The 14,292-nt window shown below is 40.2% G+C and overlaps 1 protein-coding gene and 1 long non-coding RNA gene across 4 annotated transcripts in view; one reads left to right on the top strand and one right to left on the bottom strand.

The window, feature by feature from the left end:
• Positions 1–14,292, bottom strand: part of PGCKA1 (PDCD10 and GCKIII kinases associated 1) — a 118,718-nt gene that overhangs the window by 39,218 nt on the left and 65,208 nt on the right. The gene's annotated exons all lie outside the window — the stretch shown is intronic.
• On the top strand, positions 2,535–7,063 carry LOC143975339 (uncharacterized). Its single transcript, XR_013272351.1, has 2 exons — positions 2,535–3,138; positions 6,225–7,063. It is a non-coding gene; the product is annotated as an uncharacterized LOC143975339 (long non-coding RNA).

Below are 14,292 nucleotides of genomic sequence, written 5' to 3' on the forward strand. Positions count from 1 at the left end.
CCCCCCCCCCCTCCTCTTTCTTCCCTCCCCTCTCCTCCCTCCCCTCTCCTCCCCCCCCCCCCCCCTCGCTGTTTCTGATTTGTTTTATTTGATGGACTTACTGTTTACCTGTGCATTTATGCCAACACTTTGTTATTGTTATCTTTATATTTTCAATAAAAATACAATTTAAAAAAAAAAAAAAAAAAAAAAAAATATTTAAAGCGTCGCCTATGGGGATTTTTTAAGTAGCGACGTTTGGCGCCATTCCACGGGCATGTGCAATTTTGAAGAGTGACATGTTTGATATCTATTTACTCAGCATAACTTCATCTTTCACTTTATGCAAACATTGGGCTAACAAGTGGTTAATAATAGAGCTTGCAGTCAGTAGTGTTAGGAGATAGTGCGTGCTGTCTGCGTGCTCTGTACCCAGTACATACCGCTATAATATAGGGCAGGCCCCTACTTTCAAACATCCAACTTACAAACATCTCCTACTTGCAAACGCAAGGAGACAGCAGCAAGTGAGATGAAAAAAGATGGACGACAAAACAAATTATACAGGGGTGATAACCCTTCCCTATGTTTTCCAAAAAGCTTAAAGATAGTTTTTTTGACTGGAGCTACACTTTAAAAATGTACCGGTTGAAAATGACAAACAGATTCAACTTAACACAACAAACCTACACAGTCCCTGTCTTGTTTGCACCGCCTGTATACTGCTGTTCTGAGTATATAGGGCCTGGGGGCCACACGCATTTCCTTTTTTTAATATGGGTACGGGGTTCCCCTTAATATGCGTACAAGACCCAAATAGGCTGGTAATGGGCAGGGAGGGCTACCCATGCCATGTTTCTCAATGATTTTCAACCATATTGCAGGAACCAGATATAACATTAAAACCGCAAGCAGTTTTAAATGGTGTTATTTCCGTTTAATGTCATTTTGTGCAGGGACTGTTCTAAACACGGGAAACACGTGGCACTTCACAGGCATACTACAGACACCCCGCAGGCACCATATTTAAAGGAATATTTCACTTTTTTTTTTCACTTTAATCGTCATTAAAATCAGTGCTCCCGCCAAAACGGTAGTTTTTAAAACTTTTTTTTGCAGTGACCCATGTCCCCTGAGGCAGGAGGCAGGTCGCCAAACCCTTTTTAGGACACTATCTTGCATATTAGCCGTTAAAATGAGCACTTTCCAATTCGAACGTTCGAGTCCCATAGACTTCAATGGGGTTCTAACGTTCGTACCGAACGCGGGGGTCGTTCGCAAGTTCTGGTGCGAACCGAACCGGGGGGTGTTCGGCTCATCCCTACTCACAAGTCTATGGGTATTTGGATGCCTTCCTCCAGTGTCAGGCAGACATTTAGATGGCTTTCACACTGTGCCGCCCATAGCAGCGTTTTACCATCGGATTTGCATCGCATTTCTGCCACTAGCGGGGGGCGCTTTTATCCCCCCGCTAGCGGCCGAGAAAGGGTTAAAACTGCCCGCAATACACCACAATAGCGGCGTTTTGCCGGTGGTAATGCAGCGCCGCCCCATTGATTTCAATGGGGAGCAGCGGTGGAGGAGCGGTAAACACACCGCTCCTAAGAAGCTGTTGGCAGGACTTTTCCTGGCGTCCTGCCAGCGCACAGCTCCAGTGTGAATGAAGCAGCAGTTTGAAGGCGGATTGCAGGTGCTATTTCTAACGCTATAGCGCCTGCAAAATGCCCTCGGTGTGAAAGGGGTCTTACTAAAGGAAAAAAAGACTCTGCAAGTGCAGTTGCTCCAGAGCTTAGTAAATTAGCAGAAGCTCTGCTGATTGCCATCATCCAATCATGTGCAAGCAAAAATGCTGTTTTTTACATTTTCCTTGCATGTGATTGGGTATTCTTTACAAAGTGAAGCTTTACTTAATTTATTAAGCTCTGGAGCAACTGCACTTTGCAAAGTACACAGTCAACCCCAAGAGTGTCAGAATTACAAGGATATTTCTACATTTTTTTTGTTGATTTTATATCCACTTCTTTCATTTTATGTTTCAGCAGTTTGGATAGGAAGACACTACAGAATCAATATGAGTTTAAACATATTACAAAAGAAGTTCAAGTTTTAATTAAGGAAAACGCTGATGTGGGAAGGAGTAGGCAGCATATTCCTTATCAGATGTAAACAAGGATGTTCTCAAGCAAATTCTAACACCTTCCTTATCTTCATAGGACTCATGAGGTAATGCTAATGAGTCAGAGATAAGTTTAACTTTGTTTTTGGCTTGAAATGATTATGCCTGAAATTAAAATGGACACGTGTGGGGATTAGAATACTGGCATAGCATGCTGTGATATGGGGCAGCTAGAACAATGTTACAGTATGCTATGTTAGTGGTATAATTTTGGGTACTCACACATGGTACTGATGTATGAACGTGAGATATTTTTGGCAGAAAAAAACATGAGGATGAGCTGTACAGCACATGAACATATTTGCACGTATGCACACACACATGTAAAATCTCTAGGTTTTTTTAATCAAGGGATTGTATTGTATATGTGTATGTTAGAAGTTTTTGAGGTAATTAATATCTTAAAAGATAAAAGTTTCTGAAAATATATGTAAGTTATATGTTCGGTGGTTAAGTGATGGTTTCTGAAGGTCACACAACAGCAGATCATATAGGGAGGAGTGGATTTGCTGAGTAGGTATTTATATTTTGAGTTACTAGTCAGGACAATGGGTGGAGTTATGCTACTTATCTATAGACTGAACCATATTGGGTATATATGCAAATGTGGGTGTTATTAGGATATGCTGACATAACATCTTGAAACAGTATAAGAATGGACTAAGGGTTATAGAGAAGAGAGGATCGGTGGGTAGAGAAAGGATTCTACACGTTGGAGAATGTAGATCAGATGACCCTATCCTCCTTCTGAAGCCATCACCATGCCATATGTTACCAGATGTCAATCTTGTCTTTGCTTGTCTTTCTGAAAAATAAGCCAACTATTGAACGGACGAATGATTCTTCAATTTCTACTCCTGAAAGTACGTTTGAAATGCCTTGGATGAGAAATACATATCTACGCTATACACACCCTTATATGGAGAAGGGATACTGATTCACATATTACACAAAGACTTTGCTATTCATTAAGAAACGCCCCTGTAAGTGAGTATGTAGAGTTGCTTCTACACTACATTTGAATTTTACTTCTCTACAATCACATTTTACAGTGTATATGTGTGTATTTGTGTGTATACGCATGACCAGCAACACAGGCTTTTGTATTTTTTTTATATCTATGCACAGTGCAAGTGTGTACAGGCCCATTTAAAACAATGTACTGTATGTATTTAGATCAGTTAGAAAAACAAAACGCATGAATTCTTACAAAATTGGGCAGACTATTTATAAGCATTATTAGCATTAGCACATAAATCACAGATAATCCCATAGTGTTTATAATATGTACAATGTCATTGTTGCCTTTTGCAGGGCAAATGTAACATTCCCTAATATTCAATTCTAAGAGAACATAGGGGTTGATTTACTAAAACTGGAGCCCACAAAATCTGGTGCAGCTGTGCATAGAAAGCAATCAGCTTTCAGTTTTTTTTTTTGTCAAAACTTAAAGTGATTGTAAAGGCTGTTTTTTTCTTTCTATTAAAATAACAAACATGTTATATTTACCTACGCTGTGCAGTTGGTTTTGCACAGGGCAGCCCAGATCCTCCTCTTCTTCGGTCCCTGGCTGGATCTCCTGGCCCCTACCTTCTTTTGAGTGCCCCCACAGCAAGCAGCTTACTATGGGGGCAGCTGAGTCGAGCTGCAGCTCCCTGTGTTCATTCAGACATGGAGCTGCTGTTCAGCCCCGCCCCTCTCTCTCCCGATTGGCTAATTGAGTTTTATTGACAGCAGTGGGAGCTAATGGTGCCATTGTTGTGTCTCAGCCAATCAGGAAAGAGAGTCCAGACAGCTGAGGCATTCACGGACATCGCTGGACAGAGATGAGGCTCGGGTAAGTATTAAGGGGGCCGCTACACACAGAAGGCTTTTTATCCTAATGCATAGATTTCATTATAATAAAAAAGCCTTCTGACTTTACAACCACTTTAATTAAACAAGCTGAAGTTAGAAGCTGATTGGCAACCATGCACAACTGCACAAGATTTTGCACTCTCCAATTTTAGTAAATTAACCCAATAGTCTTAGGAATATTTGACCAGAAGAGTTAAAGAGGTAGTAAACTCTTTAGGAAAAATAAAATTTCCTCTGGCAAGGCAATGTTATAATTTGCTAGAATGCATCACATACTGGCACATTATGTGAAACTTACCTTAAAACGAAGCCTTCCAGTGCTGCGCTGTGACCGCTGACAGGGCTTTCATCTTCATTCGGTCTTCCTTCCGTGTTTGCAGGATCCGGTCCTTTGAATGGATGAGCCGAAATGAGCGGCTGTTCATGGCACAGAGCTCTGAAGGAACGGCACGGGTATGCCATTCTTTCAGAACACATGCACCGATGTCATCGGTGGCTTCACAAGTAAATATCTCCTTAATGGTGCATATTTAGGAGAATTATACTGTATCTATAAGTAGGCCTTATTATAGGCTTACCTATAGGCAAAATTCAGCCAACAGAGTTTACTCCCTCTTTAACCTCTCTGGTGGTATGATTATGTCAGATTTTGATGCTGAAAGCGGAACAATACTTTGCATGGAAATTGCAAACGGACCCCCAGTAAGCTGAGCTTGTGTATTCACCAACTAGAATGTTGTGTATTGACACCAAATATGTACAGGTTAAATTTACATCTTAGCATTGCCTTTGTGTCACAATGCTCAGGCTGTTTTCAGATGCTGTTTGATAACTTCAATAAAATGTTATTTGAAAAAAAAAATGTAAGCAGGGATCCTGAGGAAGCTAAATATGCGAACGAAACATGTTGATTCTTCAGACTGACATATTATAATGACTCCTATATGAAGAATGGAATATGGTGTAACTAGATTTGATGTTTATGTCTTTTAACAAACAGATTGTGGTTTTATCTAATTCATAACAATAAAAAATATGGATTGTTTTTAACCATTGTTGTCACTTGTGTTTTTTCCTTATTTTGGCACATTTTAAAGTCCCGTATTCTATTTGGGGACTCTCCCCACCTAGGGCTGGGTGTAGAAGCCCCTAAAAAAATATTCTGAATACTAGAAATAATTTAAATACAATGTGGAAACTAATATATCATTTTACATTTTGACCATAGATACGCTTTGGATCAATAGAGAAAATGGCCTAACACTATAGGCTAAAAACATTCGATCAGAAGAGGAAATAATATCTGCACTGTACACAGGGATTCCTCTCTAGGGATGAGCTGTAGGTTTGTCTATTGTTCAGGTTAGACAAATTAATGGATGTTCAGCAGCAGCAGGAGAAGCAGCGGGGAACTTCCATCTGTTCCAGGAAGTAAAACGTTTAGCAGCAGCATTACTATCATTGCTAAATGTGACAGCTTCCTCAACTCCGGGCTCCTGGTTGTTAGAGAGCTAGCATCTGCCAGCATCCTAACAATCAAGGACTCACCTCTGCTTGTCAAGTTCAGCTGTCAACCGGGCATTCCTGGCTGACATATGAATGTAAATAAAGGGATAAGGATCTGTAAAAAAAAATGCCGTGGGGTTCCCCTTAAATTTATACCAGGTTAATCAGGTCTGGAACTGATTTTAGGGGAAACCCCACAAAAAAAAACAAGTATGCAAAGTGTGTTTTCCCCCCAAAAGACATACCAGACCCTTTTAAAGCATGCAGTCTAGCAGGTCAGAAAAGTGGCAAACATGTTCTTATCATAATAGGACACATGCCCTCATCATGGGGGGACACCACCTGGCAAAGCCACTGGGCCTATTCCCCACATCCCTGACCCAGTAGTTGTGGGGGTATGATGTGGGCAGGGAATTTACCAGACTCTATAAACCCCCTGTAACAAAAAGGGGTCCCCCACATATCGTCCCACCCATGTGAATGAGTAAGGAATACATAGAACCCTTACTCATTCCTCAAAAAATAACAATTTAAGATGTTGTTCGCAAGTCCTTTAATTTAAAAAAAAAATTCCCAGATGTAGATCCACTGTTAATCAAGTTGCCCAGTGATGCAGATCCATGTTAACAACAGTTAATAATTCTGACACATCTGATCCAATTGTTTCAATTATGCTAAATTACATCTCCCGGTTGTGTTTTTGTAGGTGACTTCATTGACCAAATATGGACATGACCTGGAAGTTTCTGATGCAGAAAAGTTGCTAAATGTCATATTCCCTGCTTTTATATGCTTTTAATATGCCCCTTAGGCCCCTTTCACTGCATTGTATTCTAATAAGTGGGGCATCAGCTCGCAGATCCCCTGCTAATCAGAGCAGAGAGGGCCGATGACACATCCTTGTTCACTCAGTTTCTGCAGAGCAAACACGGACAAAGCCTGCTCTATGGACTCTGCTGTCCATTTCCACCCCACTACCCTCCGATCTGATCTGCCTGAATGGAAGAGGGCAGATCCCTTTCCGTTTTTTTAGTGGCCTGGATTGGACCCGGAGGTAGGTGGGTGCAAATGGACCTTTCCATTTATACCAGTCTGTCCATAGGGATGAATAGACCTTTTATATCAGGTCCACCTGGAAAACTGACATGTGGACCTGATCAGAACCACCGAGTGAAAGGGGCCTAAGTCTTCACTTTACAGATATATTTTATTAGTAATCCTGCTTCACCTAAGGAAGGGTAATGTAACACAATTGTTTATTTGATGTCATTAAATTGACATAACCATTGTTATATCAATAAACTAGGCATACATGAAATACCAAAGCACAGACTATATCATACACCTATTCACAGACAAACAGAGGTCTTAGAACTAACTGCACAATCCTCCAAGCCATGTCAGGTTATTGGAAGGGCTCTGGACATGCTTTGTGCTAGCACATGGACAGCTTACATTCTTACAAACATTCATTTGGATCTCACGAGATAATAGGAATGTCTGAGACATGGACACTATTGAATATAAAATAAATAATACAGCATTTGCATGTATAATTATATTGTATGTGTAGTTTTATGATGTTTCTTTATCATAGGCGTGTGCAACCCATTGTATTAGGGTGTGCTCCCCAGGGGTAAAACACACATGCGTGTGTATATATAAATATATATATATATATATATATATATATATATATATATATATATATATATATATATATATACACATTATATTGTCAAAAGTATTGGGACACACTTGAACTTTAATGGCATCCCAGTCTTAAGCCGCGTACACACGGTCGGAGAATCCGTCGGAATGCGTCTTATCGGACCGTGTCGTCAGATAATCTGACTGTGTGTGGTATACATCGGACTGCATCGGACTGTCGAAAAATCCGATCATTCAGAACGTGATGACGTAATTTCGTTACGATGGGACTACGTTCAGGCTAGTAGCCAATAGCTTTGATGTAGGAATTTGATCTGAGCATGCGTGGCACTTGGTCCGATCAAAATTCTCTACACATGATCGGAGTATGTCCGATCGAACCAGTTGGTCGGGAAATATTTCCAACATGTTGGAAAATTGGGTCCGACTGAATCAGTCCGATGCATACCACACACAGTCGGATTATCCGACGACACGGTCCGATAGGACACATTCCAACGAATTCTCCGACCGTGTGTACAAGGGCTAAGAGTTCCTAAGACATGTAGTATGAACTACATGAGAGGCACGCTTAAATTCTATCTAACCCCTCACAAAAAATGCTAATTGCCAATGATTGTATTGGTTTCCTTCCACAGTATTTTTTTTTCTGTAAGGGTCCTCTTTCTTTTGCGGATTTCTTAGTTTTTATTTTATACTGAGCAGCATTTATTTGCTACTGACCATTGTGCTCCTACACCACCTTAAACTATATCAACCACATTTACCCCCACCCCCATCCTCATAGCAACCTGCTTGCTATGGGGGCACTTGTGTGGGCTCTATACCAAGCCGGTCTCTGTGTGTCCATTGACACAGAGCGTAGCTTAGCCCCACCTCCCTCTCTCTGTTTACTGGCTGTGATTCACAGCAGCAGGAGCCAATGGCTCCCTCTGCTGCCTCTCTGTCCAGTGGGGAAAGAGCTTTGACAGCCTCTGCTCTCGTGCACATTGCTGGATTTAGATTGGGCTAGGGGGGTTTGTTTTTTTACCTTAACACAGAATACATTAAGGGAAAAAAAAACGTTCTGCCTTTAGAACCATTATAACTATGGCATTGTGTGTGTTCACCAACCCATTATCTGGCTTTCTATGCCTTTTGATTGGCAATAGCTTGCATATTATCCCCATAAATGGCCTGAATTGAATAACAAGATTCCTTAACCATAGTTTTCTAAAGAGTTTTAATTGCCATTTGTTTATGATACCCAGAGTTTTAGCAAACTAAATGCAGTTAAGCTAGGGTTTACATGTACTTTAAAAAGGATATGGTTGGGGTTTAAATGAGATGCAGCGTACATTAGAAACAAAACTGAAAAACATAGTTCGGTCCTTTGCAGTTCTGTAGAATATGAAAAATGTTTCCTTCGTGTTAAACCCAGACTGTGTATGTCCTAAACTAAAACTCTGTATTCTCATATTCATTATTCTGTCTAGCTCATTCATTTTAGCATTTTCCTGATAGACGGCTAGTTATTTTATGGTTCTAAAATTGCCTTTTAGTCACAAACACTGATATCTGTAAAATGAGCAAATGAAAGCACAATGCAATATTATCTTGCCCAGAATGGCCATTCTGTGTATTACTATTATAGTACAGAGAGATCCCCTTTAATCTTCTAATGAGTCACTACGGGGCTGTCACAATTTCCATATTGTCCGCTACAGTGATTTAACATACCTTTCATCAAATATTTCCCCATGAAAACATTTCTAATGCCATAACTGTGAAGCGACTTCAAAAACACATCCAGAGACATTTCGATTTCCATCTGACTTAGCACATCAAACAGGAAAGCGCTGCTGTAAATTACCTTTCCTCTAAGGTACCCATTCACTTCCAAATCATTTATCTGTGGACCTTGAAATTAGCATCTAATGTTTCATCATTATTATCAACAGTGTTTCTTTATATATTAGCACAAGGCGCAATAAAAAAACACATTCAAGGAAATGTATCACCTGAATTATAAAAACCAAATATCAGACAAAGTAAATTGATAAAATACTGGCCAGGATGCCAAATGAAAATGAAAGCACTGCAAAATCTGCATTATTTTCAGTACAATATTATTGATAGGGGATAGTCTTGGTCCATAAAGTGCTTAGTATGTAAGTCTGCTTGCCCATTCTGGGATGTAAGCTTCACAGTACAGAAAGCAGCTAATCTCATTTAAAGCAGAAGTGTAGGAAAATAACTAAATTACCATTTGAAACATGTATGCCCGATGAGTCTTGATTGCCAGAAAAAATTGTAATTCTTTTCATTCAGCTTTTAAATTCAGACACCAATATTACGTTTTATTTCCATAGAATTTTATTGAAGAATTTGTGAGCTTACATGTCCCAGAATTGGGCAAAGATGAATATAGCTTACCTTCAAAAGACAAAGCAACATAGTAATGATAACAATACTAATCAGAATGTACATGCTTATCAAACTCTACACGATAAAGCATATTATTAAGAACAAAGTAGAGACTCAACCTTTATGGTAGGTTAGGATTAGTTCTAGTAACCCAGGTGAGCTTGGGAGTCCAATTTTGGTCAATTTTTAGCTAGTTGTCCTTGGCTGGATGCAAACATGCGTTCATACAAACAGTGGGTGTGTACTAATTTAACTACCTCGGATCTAGAGGGGGTTTGAGATGTTCCCCAGTGGCGTACTATTACCAGCCTAGTGGCCATTAACACATGTGTGCAGAGTTATTGGATTTCCGATGGGATGTTGTCAATTATAATATTTAGGAAGGCTAACTCAGGTGCGAGATTTATGGGCAGTAGGTGAGAGATGTCATCCCGGAGCGATGCTATTAGGCTGCATGACCATAGGAGGTTGGGTAGGTGTCCATGTTCCCCACAGTTCCTGATGTGTTGTGATGTGGTAGGGTCAATTTTGTGCAAGATAAATGGGGTGATATACTAGGGCAGATTAATCTTGATGGTAAGTTCCCAGAGGTTGGTAGAGCATGTAGCTCTAAAAGGAGCCTGGATTGTAACTGGGAATTGGTAAAAGGGTGTCCTAGTTCTGCTTCCCATTTCTGAAACTGGGGGATTTTAAGAACTCTTGCAGGAGGTTGTAGTTCAATGTAATGCCTTTGGAGGAGACTGTGTCCCCAGAAAGGTTTTCCCAAGCTAGGTTATGTATAGATCTATGTAGCTGAGTATTGAGGAGAAGGCAGTGAGTCATCTGGGTGTATCTGAAGTACTCTAATGAGGGAAGATTATATGTGGCTTATAATGCTGAGAAAGGTTGATGCAGACTATGCGAGTATAAGTCTGAAATATGAGTGATTCCTTTTGCTAGCCATGTTTTCAAGGCAATATTTGGTATGAGATGTTGGAAAATTGTGATAGTTTGACGGATATGGTAGTTTGACCAGATATTATCCCAAAGGAGCTTTTTGTAAAAGACAGGTAAAGGTTAGTACTGAAGCTCTCACCGTAGGGGAGGTACAATTGTTCTTTATTTCCGCATAGCTTGCATAAAGCAGCCATTTATAGAGGTTATGTCCTGGGATTTGAGTAGCTTCTATGTCTTTCCAAAGGCACAGCATGTCTGGGGAGTACCAGGGTTTAAGTTGTGCCAAAATATATGCATTATAGTAATCTTTGAAGTCAACAAAACTTGAGCCCCCTACCGATTTATGTTTTATTAGTTGGTTATGAGAGTATCTAGCTTGTTTGCCCTGCCAAACAAAATTACTTTTTGATCTATTTTTTTCTCAACTTCAATTGAAGCAATAAAGCTTAGTTGGTCAAGGATTACCCTGGTCTGTGATTGGACAGTGAAGGATCAGAAACACACCAATGAAGACAGTTCTCTGCTCTTTCCTCTTATCAGTCATCTCCCTGTGTACTTTGAATGGTACTAAAGCTTTACTGGCTTGCAGGAATACTCCTTCCTATCACAGTCGGAATCCTGCCATGCAGGAAAATGCAGATGGCAAGTATAAAGAGGTATGCTTCGGAATTCATTTGAAGGCCTCCACATATTGACTTAGAAAAAAAAAGGACAGCCCTGTAAACCCTATAAAAGAAGTCCATCTATACTTACATTTCAGAGGCCTGTGTCTTGAAATCCCACTGTATTCCAGCTGCTGCAAGTGTTCCACACTCCCGGGTGTGTAAATACCTGGTCCTCCTAGAGAAAGCAGTGGTTCCTCCTGCCAGCTCATATGTCACTGAAGGATGTATAAACCAGTAAAAGAAACCACTGTGTGTGGTGGGGGAGCAGGTATTTGAATCACCCTACAAGGTTAATCAAATACCCTATATTGTCAGGAGTCAGTCATTATAGCTGCATTTTTTTTTTGGTTACATTTTGGAGTTTTTTTGTTATGGTGGATGCTTGTTAGGCCCATACACACTATCAGATTTTCTGCTGATTTTTTTCTTCAGATTTACCAAACCATATAATATTAGGTCAAGCCTTAGGAGTTTCAATTTGTATGCAATCAGGCAGGCCCTTGTACTACATGGTTTTGGTAAACTGAAGACTAAAATCAGCAGAAAATCTTATAGTGTGTGTGGGGCTTTATTGTGCACCATTTTGAAGTATGACTAGTTCCAAAAATGTAATTTACATTATTATAGTCATGTAAAGCTTGAGGAATCCCAAGGTACAACTACCCCAAAGCACTTGTAAAATTAATTGGAGCTGGGATGTTTCCTCTCACATCTAGGCAAGTGGTTAAAGCTGCATTTCTTCTCCCTCTTAATGGTAACTAAAGCTATGTTTTCATCTCTCAACTAAAGTAAGTGTTATAGTTAAATGTTGCTGTCCTTACAAGTGCTCATCACATTCTAATATCAAATAAGTGTTGCAATTGTTCATACAATGTAAACTTTTTCTATGTGACCACCTAAAACCATTTTATACAAATATTTTTCAGAAACTTTGCCTATAAATCACTCTGTAAAGGTTCAGTTTGAAAAAAAACTGATTGAAAAGCAAAGAATAAATAATGATATATTTGTGGTTTCAGAAGAAGCATATAGTGCTACTGTATTTTAAAGCAGTCATAAAACACATAAACGTCCAGGATAGACAGAATGTGTAAGTCATGAGAGACTGACTGTGAGAACTGTTTGTATATATCAGTCACTGATGGTGTGCAAATGTTTGTTTAGGTCTTTGGAACAAGGAACCAAAAAATAAAAATGTAATAACAAGGAAAGGGACGATGGAATAATACATATTGAACATACAGAAACAGTTTGGTGAAATCACAAAGTTACATAGTTACATAGTTAGTCAGGTTGAAAGGAGAGACACAAGTCCATCTAGTTCAACCAATAAAAAAAAAAAAAAAAAAAAATATACACACACATATATATATATAATACAATCCCATATACACAATCCTTCACCCACAGTTGTTTCAAAGGAAGGCGAAAGCCAAAGCATGATCCAATTTGCTACAGCATGGAAAAAAATTCCTTCCTGATCCCCCCAGAATTAATCAGATTTTTCCTGGATCAACTTTACCTATAAATGTCAGTATCCAGATATATTATGTACATTAGGGAAATAATCCAGGCCTTTTTAATAGCAATCTACTGAGCTGGCCATAACCAGCTCTTGAGGGAGTCTGTTCCGTGTTTTCACAGCTCTTACTGTGAAGAAACCTTACCGTATTTGCAGATGAAATCTTTTTTGCTCTAGAAGTAAAAAGTGCCCCCTTATCCTCTGTGATGACCTTAAAATGAATAACTCAACACCAAGTTCACTATATGGACCACTTATGTATTTGTACATGTTGATCATATCCCCCCTTAATCTCCTCTTCTCAAGAGAGAATAAATTCAGTTCCTCTAAACTTTCCTCATAGCTGAGCTCCTACATTCCACTGATCAGTTTGGTTGCCCTTCTCTACACTTTCTCCAGTTCCCCGATATCCTTTTTGAGATCTGGTGCCCAAAACTGAACTGCATATTCTAGATGAGGTCCTACTAATGATTTTTACAGGGACAAAATTATATCTCTCTCTGCAGTCCATACCTCTCTTAAACGCGTCCCGACCATCTCACACAGATATACTGCAGCAGAAGGGCACGTACAGGCAGATTAATATACCTGTACGTGGCTCTTTAAGAGGTGGCTTGCGGGTGTGACCGTGATTGTGGGTTACCATGACCTTGATCATGGGTTCCGCGGACTCAATGTATCGTCTCACGGTGAGGTAGAACGGGGAGATTCTAATGTAAACAACCATCTCCCCGTTCTTCCTAAAGACACTGTCACTGATCACAGCTCCCTGTAATCAGGAGCGGTGATCAGTGTAGTGTCACACACATCACCCCCCCCCCCCACACAGTTAGAATCACTCCCTAGGACACGCTTAACGCCTACAGCGCCACCTAGTGGTTAACACCTTCACTGCCAGTAAAGATATTAAAAATATATATAAAGATATTACAATGTATAAACTATAGTTCCACTGTGGATTCAAACTATCAAGAAAGATATATAAGGCAGAGCTTTTTCTCAGGTGAAACATGGTAGCACATCGTTCTGCCACTTCCGGCATTACCTTGTGCATTCCAAACGCTACTGTTACTTCTAAATACAGATGCTCGACTTCTGTATTTAGAAGTGACAGTGCTCCTGTCCTGGCCTCTGCAACAAATCCTGTCCTGGCACAGCTGATGGTATGTACATGGGGGCACCAATGGTATCACTAATGCTGTGCATCCAGCCGTTGCCCCGCACGAATGTGCTTTTTTCATTGAAAGTGATATTAAAACTTCAGGTTTTAAAATAAATAAATAACATGTCATCATTCTTACCTGTTCTGTACAGTGGTTTAGCACAGAGCAGTCCCAATCCTCTTCTTCTCAAGTCCCCCTCCGGTGCTCTTGGCTCCTCTCCCAAGACCATTGTCTCCAATAGCAAGCCACTTGCTATAGGGACATGGGTGCGTGCTCACTCATGAGTCCCGCTCTATGTGTGCATAAGACACACAGAGCTGCGGCTCGGCCCCTCCCCCTGCTCTCTCCTCATTGGCTCACTGGCTGTGATTGACAGCAGTAGGAGCCAAAGGCTCCCATTGCTGTGTCAGT

The sequence above is a fragment of the Lithobates pipiens genome, unplaced genomic scaffold (genome assembly GCF_037356315.1).
Source record: "Lithobates pipiens isolate NorthernLeopardFrog02 unplaced genomic scaffold, aLitPip1_a1.2 Scaffold_13, whole genome shotgun sequence".
Taxonomy (NCBI): domain Eukaryota; kingdom Metazoa; phylum Chordata; class Amphibia; order Anura; family Ranidae; genus Lithobates; species Lithobates pipiens.